Raw genomic sequence first — 18,119 nt, 5'->3', positions numbered from 1 at the left:
GTTCCAGGAGGGGCGGAGTCCAGGGCGGGGCGGGGCCGGGACGCGCCTTTCCATTGGCTCGGGCCGCTGAGAGAGGCGGGGTTCCATCGGGGCGGAGTTTCAGGAGGGGCGGAGTCCAGGGTGCAGCTGGCAGGATTGTGCCTATCCATTGGCTCGGGCAGCTTAGAGGGGGGCGGGGTTACAGCAGGGGCGGAATTTCAGGAGGGGGCGGAGTCCAGGGGCGGGGTTGGGCCGTGCTGCGCCTTTCCATTGGCTCGAGTCTCTGAGAGGCGGAGTTCCAGCAGGGGAGGCGTTCCAGCATGGGAGGAGTTCAGGGCGGGCTGGACCGTGCTGCGCCTTTCCATTGGCTCGGACCTCTGAGGGGCGGAGTTACATCGAGGGCGGGGTTCCAGCATGGGCGGAGTTAAGGGCGGGGCTAGGCCTGGACCGCGCCTTTCCATTGGCTCGGGCCACGGCGGGTCGCGTGGGGCGGAGTCCGGGGCGGGGTTGGGCGGCAGAGGGGCTTCCTGCACCCCGACCCCCAGCTCCGGCCTCTGCAGGGGAGGGCACCGGGAGCCCTGCCCGGTAGTGATCTCTCCAAGGACAGCGAGGACACCTGTGACCCTGGAGCTGCTCCAGAACTCCTCCCCCAAGGGCAGCGTGTCCTGCGCTTGCCGTGCACGTGGCCGACCCGGGTTCGATCCCCGGCACCCCATAGAGTCCCCTGAGCACCGCTGGGAGTGATCCCGGAGTGCAGAGCCAGGAGCAAAGCCCTGAGCATCGCCCGGCGTGGCCCCAAGCCCGCAAAACAAGAACAAAACAAACGGAAATAGAACCGCCTCGCTGCAACAGTCCCTATGCCGTTGTGGGTTTGGTCCCTGAAAGAGAAGAGCTAAACTCCAGCCTTTGTCTGCAGGAAGAGGTTAATCACTGATGCATGCATATTTTTTTTTCAACTTGATCGCCGACAATAATCAAATCTGGACTTTGGAGCTTGTTCTGCAGCGGTTGGATAGAGATTCTGCCGCGTCGATAACCGATGGCCATCCTTTATAGTTATAGTTAGGAGACAGGAAGGTCCCGAAAAATCTAAGCTCACAAATGGCTCCTCCTTGTGTCCCTCTGACCTACAGCTCAGCTCTTGTTTGGGTGACGCAGGACAGTGGTGGGCTCTGGCAATGGCCCTCTGTCACCTTCTTTACAACTGTGAATGTCAGCCGCGTCTTTCTCTCCCTCCAAGTTTACAATATATTGTACAATTATTTGTAAAGTTCCAGTTTCCAGACTGTTCCCAACATAGATGGTCTCGTTTGATTTTCCAAAAGAAAAAAAAAATTCGGGGGAGTAGAGGAAAAAAAAATAGTTATATTCCTATTTTATAAAGCAGTAAAATATTAGAATGATAAAAGTTCCCAAAACAAGTCAACTTGTAACTGTGAACTCCTGGTGTTGGAGCTTGTTTACATTTCAAAAGGTGTCCCAGAGAGTGTGACTTCTGTGCTTAACTGGGAGCTGGCTCTGCAGTTATTAAGAGGCTGGAGGGCTTGGTGGGGCCCCCAAATGTTAAGTGGCTCAACCACCCGCTGATAATGTCAAGGTTTTATTCACACACCAAAACACACACATACAAGGGAGTCAGCACTGAGGGTTAACCAGCCTTGGGACCCTGATCGCAGTGGGTTTTTAAACCCTCTGCCCTCCTACCTAGCACCGACGTAGGGCGTTTGCCTTGCACGTGGCCTACCCGGGTTCGATTCCTCCGTCCCTCTTGGAGAGCCCCGTAAGCTACCGAGAGTATCTCACCCGCATGGCAAAGGCTGGCAAGCTCCCCGTGACGTATTCGATATGCCAAACATAATAACAACAAGTCTCACAATGGAGACGTTACTGGGCCAGCTAGAGCAAATCGATGAACAGCGGGAGGACAGTGCTACAGGGCTACAGTGCCCTGCTGCCAAGTGCCTGGTGCCGCCTGCCACCCGCAGGGCCTTGAGCAAGCAAGTGGAGTGTACAGAAGCGAACCACAGAGGTTCACACATCTTGTTCCATTGACTTGAGTAATCCTTGTTATCTGCCCAAAACTTTGAGCACTTATGCCAGCCCTCGGGGGCTGGCATGTTTTTCTTACTAAGGCACAAAATGGAGACATGGAGACTGGCTTTCCAAAATGGAGTAAACATTTTTTTTTTTTTTACCAATTTACCATGAATTACAAATTTATTCATGATGGGGTTTCAGGATACAATGTTTCCATACCAACCCCCTCACCAGTAAAAACTGGTTGGTTTTGAGCCACTAAGTTGACCAAGTGAAAGACCTAGTGAAAGAAGGTGGTTTGGGGTGGACGTTGTTGAATCCTTCCCGTGTATGTGGCCTCACTTTCCCCAACACGTTCCCTTTACTTAAAGCCGACATGTAACTAAGTACTCTGTAGGATTGGGGTGAATGATGTTAGGCCTTGATAGACTGATCAACTCTGAATTATTATTAACACTAATATAACTATATGCAAAAGGTTTTCTGAATGAGTATTTGCTTTTCACTGGGAGAGTTTAAATTTTTTTTTTTTACAAGGTAGTGTATCCTCCTTCCGTGTTGCCTTTCCAGCAGTTGAAATGGTATTTTAAAAAGGGAAGGAGGAGGGCCCTTTCGGGATGTCCTGAGAACACCCCTGGCAGGGCAGAAAGCTAAGTACTTCTCATACACACACAGTTCACTTCATCCTTTCGATAACCTTGAGCAGCTGGTGCAGCTGTGATGCCTCTAAACAGAAAAATAAGGATGAAGAGATTTGAAGGACTAAGCTGAGGTCACAGTATAATAAAAGATAGAGCTGGACTTAAACATAGGCAACTACCACCATGCTTCAGGGCTTCCTCTTTCAGTGGAGAGAGGAAAAGCTAAACCAGTTCTAGATCACTTTGGAAATTTAACAAAATGATCAAGCCTCCTGCTGTTTATAGTAACTCCTACTCCTTGCAACTCCTATAGCAGCCTCGTACCTCCCTCGCACACCATCACACAGTTTAATTGCCTATTTAGCCAGAAATTGGATGCAGGTATTAGACAGGAAGTTTGAATTTCCTTGTTCTTTGTTCTTTCTTTCTTTCTTTCTTTCTTTCTTTCTTTCTTTCTTTCTTTCTTTCTTTCCTCTTCCTCCTCCTCCTCCTCCTCCTCCTTCTCTTCTTCTTCTTCTTCTTTTTCTTCTTCTTCTTCTTCTTCTTCTTCTTCTTCTTCTTCTTCTTCCTTTCTTTCTTCTTTTCTTTCTTTCTTCCTGTGAATTTGAATTTCTGCCAAGTCATCGAAAAATTTTATTACTAATTTTGGAAATTTGTCATTTCACTTCCCCCAAGACCTCAGTGATGCCATCTGGAGAATAGCCTGGTCGTGTAAATGATAAATTTAGAGGACATCTTGTATAGAAATATACTTGATGAGTGTGGAGGCTGGAGCAATAGTCTGAGAGCACGACGTTTGCTTTGCACATGGCCGATCAGGGCTGGACTGGATCTTAGCATCCTGAAGCACTGCCGGGAGTGATTCCCTAGTGCAGAGCCAGGAGCATCCCCTGCCGGGAATCGAACCCAGGTCAGCCACTTGCAAGGCAAGTGCCCTACCCCCTGTACTGTTGCTCTAACCCTGTGAATTTTCATTTGGTGACATTGAAAATATTTATACTTTCTGTGCCTTTCCAGCAACTATAGGCTTTCCATGTTGTAGAGAAGAGAAAGAAGAAGAAGGAGAAGGAGGAGGAGAAGAAGGAGAAGGAGAAGAAAAAGACTGTGTTGAAGAGAGAAAACAGGCTTCTCCATTGAGGAAAAAGCCTTTAGACCTTCAGCAATGACTTTTCCTGTGCTCTGCCTGAAAGTTGGAGGCTAGCAAACGGTTCTTACACTCTGTGGCTCAGCCTTCTTAGGCATTAGGAGAAGCGAATTGCTCTCATCCGAACACGCGTTGTCATTGGAACTAGTCATTGCTGAAGTCTGACAGCAGTGACAAAGCAAAGCATTCTGAAGTGTCATGACCTGGTCCAAACAAATCGTTCTAACTCTCAGTCCTGCAGTTTGCTTACCTAGAAAACGTCATAATAGGATGAGGATATTAGTCCGAGAGAAGAATTCAGAGCATTTATAAAGTGTTTAGAACAATGCCGGTTCATTGTCAGTGCTACATACATAAACAGGGGTAAGGGGAGCAATTAATGACTTTGGGTTCTTATGAAAGAGTAGGAACTAGTAGAGGCAGCTGTGGCTGGCCTCAGGTTATTTGGCAAAGTTATTTTATGCCATTACCCCATGTTTTTCTTGGAATATTTCCCAGTTATTATGATATTTTTTAAGAGGGCTGAACCTAAAGGCACCCATTTTCTCTATTTAATATTAAACAAAAGACTCAATTAAACTCTCTCTGGTATTGTTTTTTTTTCCTAAAAACTTATGTTACATTACATTATTTCATTTTGTAGTCTACAGTAAAGAAAACAAAAATCATTATTAAAAACTACACCGCAATGTCACAAGTTGTCCTTGACAATAGGTGAAGATCCATTGAGAAATCTCAGATTGCAAAGCTCAGTAATTCATTTATTGAAAAGCAAATAATATTATGTAATTTATTGGCTTCGTTTTAAAATTACTTTCTGTATTAGACATAAAAATAAAAATGCTTCCATAAAAAAGGAAACGAGATTTCCAAATCAGAAGAGAAGAATTTTTTTTTATGTAGGAGTACTGCTATTTATTCAGCCACTGATTAGCTGATTGAATTGTGCATGAGCTCCACCTTACTTTTTTTTCATTTTTTATAATTTTATTTATTGAATAACCATGAGAGCAGTTACAAAGCTTTCGGGTCTAAGTCTTGGTCATACAATGAAACACTGTACATTCACCAGTGCCCATTCTCCACCCCCAACAACCTCAGTATACACCAATCCCACTCTCTCCCCCGACCTATGGGGCAGATGATTTCCACATTACTCTCTCTCTACTTTGATCACATTCAATGTTTTGACACCAGACCCACCATTATTATTTGAGATTTTACCCCAACACTCAGATCTGCTGAAAAGTCAACAGTAGACAATTTGTTTTCTATTGCTGGTTATACATTACATATGATGTCATGTGGCTGCAGCAGTGGCCGCGCAATTTTGAAATTCTGAAATTTTAGCACTTAAATCTAGAGGAATTTCTGCCAAAACCTGCTGGGTTCCAAGGTTTGCTCCTGAGTCTCTGGGATCATGGCTGTTAAGCAGCTTGGTCAGGAGCCAGAAAGGTTGTTCATCGGCGGCGACTCGAGGTCTCGTTGAAATGGGAGGAAAGGGCCGACTCCAGCCCCATCCCACGAGGCCCCACATGTCTCGTCACTGAGGGCCCAAACATGACTGTCCAATGGCCTTTGGAGGATGACGACCAGCGAGCCACCAGGGGGAAGCAGGTGGAGGGACAGCACCCTTTCCCCCCTGGGGTGGCCAAGCGACAGTAACCTACTGTGGGGTCTGGATGCATTTCTGCCAAAAGCCGCTGGGTTTCGAGATTTGTTTCTGAGTCTCTGGGATCATGGCCGTTAAGCAGCTTGATCAGGAGCCAGAGAGGCCATTCGTGGGCGATGACTTGAGATCTCATTGGGGTGGAGAGGACAGGACTGGCTGATAAGAATTTTTTTAAGGCCATTTTTGGACTGTAGAACGACAGAAAGAAATTTTTCCGTTTTTTTTTTTTTGGGTCACCCCCCTGCGATGTAAAGGACTTATTCCTGGCTCTGCCCTCAGGAATCACCCCTGGCGGTGCTCAGGGGACCATATGGGATGCTGGGAATTGAACCAGGGTTGGCTGTTTGCAAGGCAAACGCCCTACCTGCTGTGCTATTGCTCCAGCCCCTCTTCCTTTACTTTATCCCCCAAGAAACGTTTCCACTTCAACATATTCTCTTGCAAGACACCATGAGTACTATGAAGCAGAGAGAAGGGCCTGTCTATTTGAGATGTGTTTCTTTAAAGAAAAGGCATCTAATTTAAGAAAGATGTCAAACCAACCAACAAACTGGGGATCGGAGCAGAATCGCACATATTTGAATAGTAGTGTCAAAGCAAACAGAAGAAACTCCTGCCCAATTAGGGAAAGTTTTTGTTGATATTGGTTAGTCAAGGAACCAACTTTTTTGGTGAAATGAATGCAAAGGGTATTTAAGTATAGGTATATTTATTTAATATATGATGTGTAGAATACATATAGAAAATATTAGAAGATAATGCTTTGGGTAAGTGTACGGGTGAAAATTTTATTTCAGCTTTGTATAAATTGGGTTGAAGATGTGTGGGTGGATAAGTGTGTGTGTGTGTGTGTGTGTATGTGTGTGTGTATTTACTTGTATTGGTTACTTGAGAGCCAATAAAGCAAAAGATTAAGAGAATGGATTCTGGAGAAAGATTGCCTGAGATCTATCCTATGTCCTCCAATTGCTAAGATGTGATTAGATGAGATTTGATCAAGTTACATAACCGTTGGTTTTCATTTCCTCGTCTATGAATAGAAGATTATTATAGTGTGTCTTACTGTGGTTATTATAGATTATAAGATAAGTATGATTATTTTATTATTATGGGCTGGAGCGATAGCACAGCGGTAGGGCGTTCGCCTTACAAGTGGCCAACATGGCCGACCCGAGTTCGATTCCTCCGCCCCTCTCGGGGAGCCCGGCAAGCTACTGAGAGTATTCGATATGCCAAACACAGTAACAACAAAGTCTCCAATGGAGACGTTACTGGGCCCGCTCGAGCAAATCGACGATCAACGAGAGGGCCATGTACCTCAGAGTAAAGGAGATAATATTTATAAAACTTTCATAATAGGACTTGGAACATGATAACTGGGGCACACATGACCAGGAACCTCAAGCAAAATATTTTGGAAGTCACTCATCTAGTCTAATAAAAATTAACCCAAACACTTCAGATTTTAAGGATACGCACTTGATTTTTTTATAATAATTATTTTATTTATTTATTTATTTATTTATTTTGCTTTTTGGGTCACACCCGGCGATGCTCAGGGGTTACTCCTAGCTCATGCACTCAGGAATTGCTCCTGGCGGTGCTCGGGGGACCATATGGGATGCTGGGAATCGAACCTGTGTCGGCCTTGTTGGCTGCGTGCAAGGCAAACGCCTTACTCGCTGTGCTATCGTTCCAGCCCCTATAATAATAATTTTAGATGAAAGGGATAATCTGATTTCTAGTTCCCACTAGAGCAGTGTACTCTCCCTAAATATTGGGAAAAAATGGGAGATTTCTTCTCTTCTGTGAGATGAAAAATAAACTTCCAATTTATAAAGAAGGGAGTTTCAGGAAGGCTGAGTCGCTTGCCAAGGTGACACAGCCAAGAAGTGGTAAGGGTGTGGTTTAGATCCATGGCTTAAAAATGTTTAAATTAAATTGCTTTATTGAAGTAGGATTTGTATAACATTCATCCGGATAAATTGCACCCAATGGGTTTTAAGAATATTCTTAGAGTTGTACAACCATCATCACGATCAATTTTAGAAATTTTTCATTACCACTGAAAAAGCCCTTCTACTCAATAGCAGTTACCACTCCACTGCCTGTTCCCTCCCGCCGCTGGTTGCTCACTTTCCAACATTACAGATTGGCTGTTCTGCCCATTTCTCATACGTGGAATCCAAACGCATGTGGTGTTTTGTGACCAACTTCTTTTATTTAGCATAATCTTTTCCAGCTTTATCCGTGTTGTGGTATATACTAGCATGTCATTCCTTTTTATTACCAAATGATATTCCTTTTAAGAAAGTACTGTATTTTGTTCATCTATCATCATTTGGGCTGGAGTGATAGCACAGCAGGTAGGGCGTTTGCTTTGCATGTGGTTGACCCGCGTTCGATTCCTCAGTCCCTCTCGAAGAGCCCGGCAAGCTACCGAGAATATCCCACCCACACGGCAGAGCCTGGCAAGCTCCCCGTGGCATATTTGATATGCCAAAAACAGTAACAACAAGTCTCACAAGGGAGACAGTACTGAACAATGGAAGGACTGTGCTACAGTGCTAATCATCAGTTAATGAAAACTTAGGTTGTTTCTGCTTTTTTTGGATACTGTGAATATGCTGTTGTGAATGCACAAGTGTGCGACTTTTCGTGCAAATACGTTTTTAGTTTTCTGGGATATTCCTAGGACTGGAATTGTGGGCCACAGGATAACTCTGTTTAACTTTATTTATTTTTTTTTATTAATTTTTTTTTTTTACTTTTTGGTTCACAACTGGTGATGCACAGGGGTTACTCCTGGCTCTGCACTCAGAAATTACTCCTGGCGGTGCTCAGGGGATCATATGGGATGCTGGGAATCGAACCCAGTTTGGCCGTGTGCAAGGCAAACGCCTTACACGCTGTGCTATCGCTCCAGCCCCTAACTTTATTTTTCATGCTAAACTTTCTACAATTTTTATTGGTCAGTAATCCTTTCAAATTGTTTATCTTATTTTTTATTAGCAGCATAGTTTAGAGATGTTTCTAATACCGTTGACATTTATGGGTTTTGTGTATGCAGTTATTGTACCTCATTACCACCAAAGTGCCCAAGGCCCTCAGGTTAATCTTTTTGAAGAAATGCTCAACTTTTTATCAATATCCTCACATCCTCTTCAATACCGATTTCCTATTAAAATTCTATTATAGTCATTCCATAGGTGTGAAGTGGGATCTTATGGTGATTTTGATTTGTATTTCCTAAGGACTAATTTCGTGTGCTTATTAGCCATTTATCTATCTTTGAAAAATGTTCATTCAAGTCCTTTGTCTAACTTTAAGCTGAATTATTTACCTTTTAGCTGTTGAGCTGCCAGATATTCTCCATACTAGACCCTTATCTGATGGAGGATTTTCTCCCATTCTGTAGGTTCTTGGTGTGCTCTTTGAAGCCCCAAAGTCACTAATTTATCCGTCATCTTTTGGAACTTGTGTTTCTTGGTATCATGTCTAAAAAACCATCAGATCTAAGACTAAAAACTGAGCAAATGTTTTATTTTTTAAACATGAGGCCATTTTGAATTAAAAAAATCATTCTTAAACTTCATGGTTTTCTTTAATGTTACTCAAAATGAGTATAAGCAGTATAATTATGTTGAAATAAATCTTGGGGGATTAATATGAATAATAATTAAATGCATTAACGTTTTGGGCTGTAGAGATAGCACAGAGGTTATCACTCCCATGCTTGGCACTGCTTTGCATGTGGCCAACCGTGGTTGAATCCCCGGCACCACTTATGTTCTCCTGAGCACCACCAGGCGTGACTCCTGAGCACAGAGTTAGGATCAAACTGAGCAATGTTGGTGTGGTTCATCTGCCCCCCACCAAAAATCCCCCCCAAAACAGTACCATTTCATTGATTTGAGACATTAAACTTGAATGCTTAGTACTTGAAAGGTGATGATACTAGATTGATTGGATCAAGAAAAAGATCAGTTGCAAAAATTAATTTCTAAGAGTGATTAGCTACTAGAGTGAAAAGTTTCTGAAAACATAAGCCATAAATCCAATGGCCAACAAACAATTACCCTATAAGAAAATTATCTGAGTTTAGGCTCTACAAAAAAGGTATTAGCACGTTTATAATATGGTTATTAACTAAGATATATGTTAAGTCAGTTGATCTATCTATCTATCTATCTATATGTTTTGTTCTGCTTTATGTCTGAGACTAAAATGGAGCTTGAGGCTGACACTGAAAAATCATTAATCCGACATTTGTAAAAAAAAGGTTGGTTTGCCCTCTCCACTGGAATGTGATGTGGTTTCTGTCTAGTTTGTTAATTGCTTTCTGTTACTCAGTAACTCTAGTAAGCCCGGGACCGAGTTTCAGAATCTTCCTTATCATTTCACCTCTGCTTTCTGCTCATCTGCATTCCTCTTCAGGCTGCCAGGGATATTGATTGTAATGATTTATTTTAAATGAAAACATTCCACTTCTGTGAGATGAGGGAGTCAATAAAAGTAAATAAAATATTTAGGGCTATTAGTCCTTAACTTATAACCCTAGGAATTACCAGCGATTTGCTTAATTCAATTCTTTCCCTCCGTTGATCAAGCAGTTAATTTACTTCATCTCGGGTGAAAGCACTCAGCACTTTTCTTTTCTTTTCTTTTCTTTTTTATCTTAGTTGTCAGCAGCCTTTTGAGTCACAGGGGGTTTGTGACTCAGAGTCACACAGGGAGATTAGTCGTGTGCGCTCTCCTATGGGAGCTGTAGTATCACTGCCTGAGCTGTCTCCATGCCAGCGATAACCTCTGAGAATTCACTGTTCCTTCATCACGATTAACACCCAGTCCTTGGGTGGCCAGCTCTTGGTACAAAGAGTTGCCTGGGCAGTGAAGAGGCAAGAACTGGGCCATGAAGTGACACACCAGTCTTGTTCTCTTGCCCACCGTTTTCCAGGAGGGCGGTCATGATTCTGACGTCCCCAGGGACCGCAGCATCCCAGCCTTGGCATAGCTGGGACCCTCTCCCCATGCGAGGGCACCCACACGGCCCCTGTGGATGGTGATGTTCACCTCCAGACAGTCTCAGCCCCTCTCCCTTCTCAGATTAGACACCACGACACCAAGACCCCTCACTGGCACTATTTCTCGGGTTCTAGCTCCCTCTGTTGGACTCACCGGCAAAGATCTGAGCCTTGGTAAGTCCCCAACTCCTACTCTGCGTCTGCACACCAGACCCAGCGGTCCTGCAAACAAATCTCCAGCCTCAACTGTGCAGACAATTTTATTTCACATTTTTATTACGTGTTTGTTTTTCACAGTAGAATTTTCAAAATACAAAAGAAAAATCAAAGTAGTACAGAGAGAGATCTCCACCAGGTGAAAACATAAAGATTAAAAGATAATAAAATCATTAGAGGAATTTTATACCAAATGGTTTTGTGAGTACCTTGAGTTTTTTTTATCAATATTTTTTTGTCCACCTCCCCCCAAAATATATTCACTTTTAAACCAATGGAAGAAGACATAAGCCATTTTCTCCTAGCACTGTAGCAGTGTTCTCCCGTTGTTCATCGAGTTGCTCCATTGGGCCAGTAACGTCTCCATTGTGAGACTTGTTGTTACTGTGTTTGGCATATCGAATACGTCACGGGGAGCTTGCCAGGCTTTGCCGTGCGGGCGAGATACTCTCGGTAGCTTGTCGGGCTTTCCGAGAAGGGCGGAGGAATCGAACCTAGGTCAGCCAGATCGGCCACATGCAAGGCAAACACCCTATCCGAACCTTCTTTATAGAAAACAAATATTTTTTAAAATGCTGGTCTTATAAGAGTTTAGTAAGTCAATATGATAAAAAACAATAGTAGAATTTAAGTTCACCGAGCATGTGGGAGACCATATGGAAAATTCCTTTTACAGGCCTGAGATCTTCTGAGAGGATCACTGGACTGTTAATATCTATTATTAATTTTTGCTTCTAGCTTTCTTGTTCTGTTTAACAAACATTATGTCTACTTAAGACAGACTATATATCACGATCACGATCACGATCATCCTGTTGTTCGTCGATTTCCTCGAGCAGGCACCAGTAACGTCTCCTTCTTCCTAGCCCCGAGATTTTAAAAGAGCCATTTCAACGCTCTTTCAGGATTAGGAGAATGAGACCCATCATTGTTACTGGTATTTGGCATATTGAGTACGACACGGGAAGTTTGCCAGACTCTGCCGTGCGGGCAGGATACTTTTTGTAGCCTGCCAGGTTCTCCAAAGGAAAAAATAAGATGTCGCGTGGCTGCAGATGCGGCTGCGCACTTCCTGGAGCTGGGTTTTATAGTCTCTGTATCTTGGCCATTGATGGGACCAACCTGGCGCTGACGGCAGCTGGTGGGTGTGACGCCTACTGGAAGACTATATATGTATATATATATATAATTACAGATATATATGTGCAGACAACTTTATGGGCACAAATCTCAGATGTGTACCAAGTTCTCCCAAGGAGGACATTTCCTAGTCTGTTTCCTTGTATGAAAGGAGCCATTTCCCAGGTTCCTTTCTGCAAGCTGCCTTCACTTCCTGTCTTTCTCAGCTCAGCTGATGAACCCACCCTAGCTGAGAGAAGAGGCCGTGTCAGGCGTGACTCCTTGGTGTGGCCGCCCCAGCTGCCACCACCTTGAGTGAACTTGGTGCCTGCACCGTGACCTCTAAGCCCTCACTTCTCATCCTCTTTCCTCATCCCTCCGGGCCAGTTTCGTTCTATGCGTCCAGTTCTCCCCACTGGCCTCCTGCCCCCAGCACTGTGAAGTACTCTCTGCTACCTGATGGAACTGACTTGTCAACAAAGCAAGGGCTTTTCCTTCTCTGGAGCCCTAGAGGTCAGTTATTTGGCACAATTGTTGAATCATTTTCTAGCATTCAGGGAGGAAAAGCATTTCCTTTACCCAGTACTGGGGATCTGCAACTCAAACAAATTAAAAAACCTCATTAGTAAGAGAGAAGACTTTCATCTCGTGAATAAAAGTTCACAGAAAAAGTTCACACTTTCTAAAAATGGGAAAATGAACTCAAAGGGACATCAGCATTTGAGGCCATTTTTTTTAATTTATTTTTTTGCTTTTTGGGTTACACCCGATATGCACAGGGGTTACTCCTGGCTCTGAACTCAGGAATTACTCCTGGCGGTGCTCAGGGGACCGTATGGGATGCTGGGAATCCAATCTGGGTTGGCTGCATGCAAGGCAAATGCCCTACCCGTTGTGCTATCGCTCCAGCTCCTGTGGTGCTCAGGAGTTACTCCTGGTGGTGCCTGGGTGGGGGTGGGGGGGACCATATGGGACGCCAGGGATCAAACCCTGGTAGGCTGCCTGCAAGACAAGCATCCGCCCACTATTCTGTCACTCCGGGCTCCCAATTTGGGGCCATTTCTAATAGAGGAAAGAAAGATGGGAAAGACACTTAAGGAGGAAAACAAGTGTCTGTTGAGGAAAAGGAATGGATCCACAGAGGAATATAGGGCCTGTAGGAGAACATATGTGAGATGTGGTCATTTAGTGATAGTGCCCATTAGGTATGTGTCACTTTCTCTCTCAGTCTCCCAGATTGTAAACTCCCCCATCCCTGCGGCAAACTACTGGGTGGACAAAATAGCTAAAGCAATTTTGAGGGAAAAGAAAAGCATTGAATACTATCCTAGCAGAGTAAAGTATAACCTAAACTAAACTCAGGCTATGCTAGAAAGTCATATAAGAACAGTGTGGTTCTGGAATTAAAAGAGATTCTCAGTCTGCGAGAAAGAATTGAGTCTGCCCTGAAGTAGCCCCCACCAGATGTATGGACAGTTAATTTATAACAAAGGAGGTAGGTGTATTAATTGGAAGACATAAAGCCTCTTCTATGAGTGGTGTTGAGGAAAACTGGACAGGCACATATGGAAAATGAAATTATGTTCCTATTTCATACAATAAATAGGAATAAATAGAAAGTAATTCAAAATGGAGTAAAGACATTGATGTTGGGCCAGAATCAGTAAAATACATTGCAGAGAAAGTTGGCAGAACTTTTTGTGATATTGATTTCAGAGACATCTAGAATGATTTGACCTCCCGTTGATCGTCGATTTGCTCGAGCGGGCCCAGTAACGTCTCCATTGGAGACTTTGTTGTTACTGTGTCTGGCATATCGAATACTCTCGGTAGCTTGCCGGGCTCTCCGAGAGGGGCGGAGGAATCGAACTCGGGTCGGCCAAGTTGGCCGCTTGTAAGGCAAACGCCCTACCCGCTGTGCTATCGCTCCAGCCCACCAAAATTAAGGTGTGGGATTAAGGCACTTATTTTTCACACCATCAACCCCAGTTTCATCCCAACACCACATATGGTCTCCCGAGCCCTGCCAGGAATGAGCTCTTAGGGCAGAATTAGCAGTAAGTCTGACAAAGTTGGGCATGACCCTGAAACCAAAAATAAGTAAATAGCAAAATAAAATTTTGTTATAAAATAAGATAAACATTCACAAAATTCAACTACAAAATCTAAGCAAATCCCATTATAAAATAAAAAAAGGAGCTGAGCAGATACTTCCTCAAAGACTAAAAGTGGCCAAAATGCATATTAAAAGAAGTGCTCATGGTCACTGATTATCAGGAAAGAGCAAACCAAAAGGAGATGTCACCTCACGCCAACGTGCGCGGCCTACATCAGAAAGAAGGGAAACCGCCAGTGTTAACACGAAGGGGTGTGGTGGAAAGGGAAAATTCATTCACTGTCGGTGGGACCGTCATCTGGTTCAGCCTCTATGAAAAACAGTATGGAAATTTCTAGTATAAAGAACAGTATAAAATATTCATGTCCCAGTGACCCTACTCCTTGGCATCTATCCTTCAAATACAAAAACATTAATTTGAAAAGATATATGCATATCTGTGTTTATTCTAGATTATCAATCAGGGCATTCAAGCCCAATACATCAGGATCCTCCGTGAGCTGTATTGCGGATTCACTACCAGGATCTCACCATTCTACAAAGAAGTGATCATTGATGTCAAGAGAGGGGTGCGGCAGGGTGATACCATTTCACCAAAACTCTTCAGTGCCACCCTTGAGAACATCATGCGACGACTGGAATGGGAAGGAATGGGAGTGAAGATAGATGGTCGGCAACTACACCACCTCCGCTTTGCTGATGACATTGGTTTAATAACACCAAACATCAGCCAAGCGGCACAAATGCTGGCCGACTTTGACCGTGAGTGTGGAAAGGTAGGACTACAGCTGAATCTTACGAAGACAATGTTTATGAGAAACAGCCTCGTTCCTGACGCCCCATTCGCTCTCAATGGAACGACCATCTCCGAATGCAACAGCTATGTGTACCTAGGTCGAGAGGTCAACATGACAAATGACCTGGCATCCGAGCTGCGCAGGAGGAAGAGAGTGGCTTGGAACGCCTTCAAGAACGTCGTAGAAATAGCTAAGAGGACGAAGAACCTCCAGCTCCGGGCACATCTCTTTGATTCCACTGTTCTTCCTGCATTAACATATGCCTCAGAGACCTGGGCCCTACGCAAACAAGATGAGAACGCCATTCAGGTCTCCCAAAGAAGAATAGAAAGAGCTATGCTTGGAATATCACGTTTCACTCAAATGAGAGAACGAATCCGGAGTTCTGACATCCGTCGACGATCAAGGATCAGGGACGCTGTCTCATTTGCCAAGGTGTCGAAAATCAGATGGGCTGGTCACGTAATGAGATTTAAATAGGACCGTTGGACTAGAGCTGTTACTGATTGGATTCCACGGGATGTCAAAAGACCGCGTGGCCGCCCACCTACCAGATGGTCAGACTTCTTCGTCAAGATCATGAACTATCGGTTTGAGGCCCTTCATGTTCCCAGAGCAAACAGATGCCATTGGACTACACTAGCACGCGACAGGGACAAATGGAGACGTTACTGGCGCCCGCTCGAGCAAATCGACGACTAACGGGAAGTTAAGTGATTAAGTGATAGGCAAAATTTGGAAACCACTCAAACACCCAGGAGAGATGAACAGATCAAGAAATTACAGTAAGGCTGGAGAGGTCGCTCAAACGACTGGCACATGTGCTAGCATTCTGGATCCCTAGGTTCAATCTCGGGTACCACATGCCTAAATACCAGTGGGGAAGATCACCAGACATCCCCAAGTATCAAACAAGGAGTAGGCCCTAAGCATGGCCAGGTCGGCAAAGCAAACAACAATCACACAGAAAGAAAGACGGATCATGGCACACAGATACAATGGAACACGTCTCAGCTATAAGAAAACATGAGCTCTTGGGCCAGAGAGATACTTCAGCAGGTAGGACACTTGCCTTGCACACCGCCAAGCCCAGTTTGATCCTCAGCACCACACAGGGTTCCTTGAGTCCAACCAGGCATCCCTTCTGCACAGAGATAGGAGTAAGCCCCAAGCACAGGTAGGCGTGACCCACCCTTCCAAAATAAATTCTTTGAAAAGAAGTGTCATTGGTGCAGGAACATTGAGACAGGTGGTGGGTTTGGAGTTAGAAAACTCAAAGCCTGGAGCTCTATTGTGAACAACTTCATAAATCATGGAGAATAAATGTTTACAGATATGAACCAAACCCCACACTGTAAAAAATGTGAAAATAGTAAAAAGAAGACAAGAACTTCTAGGACCAGAGCTGTAGGATAGGCTTTAAAGCAGTCGCCTTGCATATGGGTGACCCCAGTTCAAGGCACCACATATGGTCTCCTGAGCCCACTTGAAGAGAGCCCTGAGCACAGAGTCAGGAGTAAGCCTTGAGCGCGCATCCCTACCCCCCTAGTGAAAAAGAATGTATACACCATATGAATAAAAAAGCACAATAATGTCTCATTTCATGAACAAAACCGGGTTGAAGTTTAAGTTATGTTTAATTTCTTTCAACAAGCTTTCCCAGTTTTCAGAATCTATGATTTGTATTTCTTAATTTAGTTCCTATAAAGTTCTTTTCTTTTTGATGCCATTGTAAGTAAAATTGATGTTTAAAAAAATACTGTTAGGAGAGGATTTATAACTGAGTTTTGTGAGACTCTCAGGTAAGGTAATTCACGTAAACCTCTCTCAAACGCCTTCAGTTTCAAGTCATCTTCCTGCTGCAGGGACTGTGTTCTTTCTTTCACCCTGCCGTACTGAATCAACCTCATTGGCACGTGAACATGCTTTATTCCGTATCTCAAACCACAATCTCGGCCTTAATCACACCTACCACTCCACAGCAGTCAGAGGGAGATTTCCAAGAGGAAAACCAGAACCTGCAAGTATCCTGATCTAATCTCACCCAGAGGCTCACGGGCCTTGAGAATGAAATGCAAACTCCGGCCTTGAGCATCGTAAGGCCTGTCCCCTGCCCATTCATGCTGCCTGCTCACAGCTACCCTCCCATCCCGTCCTCACTGAGAGACATTAGAGTGGTCACATCTCCAGCAGAAATGAAGCACAGCACCTAGGTGCAAAGGGAGCACCAACATTTCATGAGACAGTTGTGTCGAGACAGGACAAGCAGCAAATGAGAGACTGGCTAGCACTGCAGAACTGGAAGACCATGTGCAGCTGGGCTCTGTGTGTCCTAATTGCCGCTTCGATGTTGTGATGTTGTGATGGGAGCAGGGGACCCCTGAGATGACCTGTCACCTTATGTCCCAGGCTTCTTGGTATCTGCCAAGACCAAGAATCATGCCAGGGGCTGAGTTCCAACAGGTCATGTGAATAGTCTTATGGCGAGAGTGAGAAAAAAAAAAAACCAAGTAACACCTTCTGAGGAGTGGGAGGACTCACTTTTATTACTCTTGTGGGCCCAACACTCAACACTCTGGGCCCTGAACTAAGAAGAAAGTTCTATTTAATAGAATATCTGATGGGACGTTTGCAGGCAACTGGTGGGAGAATATAGAAGCAGAAACTTCCAAGCGTCTTATTTTGCAAAGCAGCATCCACCAGGACCAGCTCAAGGACCCCCACAGAGCACCCTCATCCACTGTACATCAGAGCTCTTGCCCCGGAGGTCTTCAGGGAAGTGTGAACAAGGAGCAGAGTTGGAATTGCAAAGCAGCTCTCAGAGAGGGCAGCATCCCGAGTTCATTTAGAAATGGGTCGAGGAAGCACTCCCAACAGTTGCGCATGCCTGTATATGCCACCTCGAAACCCCAAAGCACTCATGATACAGTGTCCCTCTTTCTTAGTGGTGGAGAGTGAACAGTGCAGTTTTTACCTAGAAGGCACGCTGCACACCACAGGACCTTCCAAAACATCACAGATGTGCTAGGTGCCTGATCTTCCACAGGATTTATTTCCTGCCCTCTGACACTCACAAGTGTCTTCTAAGGCATCTCTGGACAGGAAACCAAGGGGTCTGTTTGGTGCCATAGTGTCACGATGCCAACACATGGGCCAAGAGATACAGTTCTGCAGAAAGGCAAGTCAAGTAAGATTCCTATGTGTTGGATAACATTAGGTTGTCCTTGCTCCTCTTGCAGGGAGCTTAAGGTTTATTGAGCTACTCCCACAACAGTGCCCCTGAGGCACACCCAACTCCATCAAACACTAATAGTCCTATATTGCTTTTCTTTTTCCTTTATGTCATTTGCATGGTTTATTTAGCAATGTCGTTT

This window comes from Sorex fumeus, unplaced genomic scaffold, assembly GCF_029834395.1.
Source record: "Sorex fumeus unplaced genomic scaffold, SorFum_2.1 ptg000013l, whole genome shotgun sequence".
In the NCBI taxonomy this organism is placed as follows: domain Eukaryota; kingdom Metazoa; phylum Chordata; class Mammalia; order Eulipotyphla; family Soricidae; genus Sorex; species Sorex fumeus.
The sequence above is the reverse complement of the archived record's forward strand: the minus strand, read 5'-3'. Positions refer to the sequence as shown.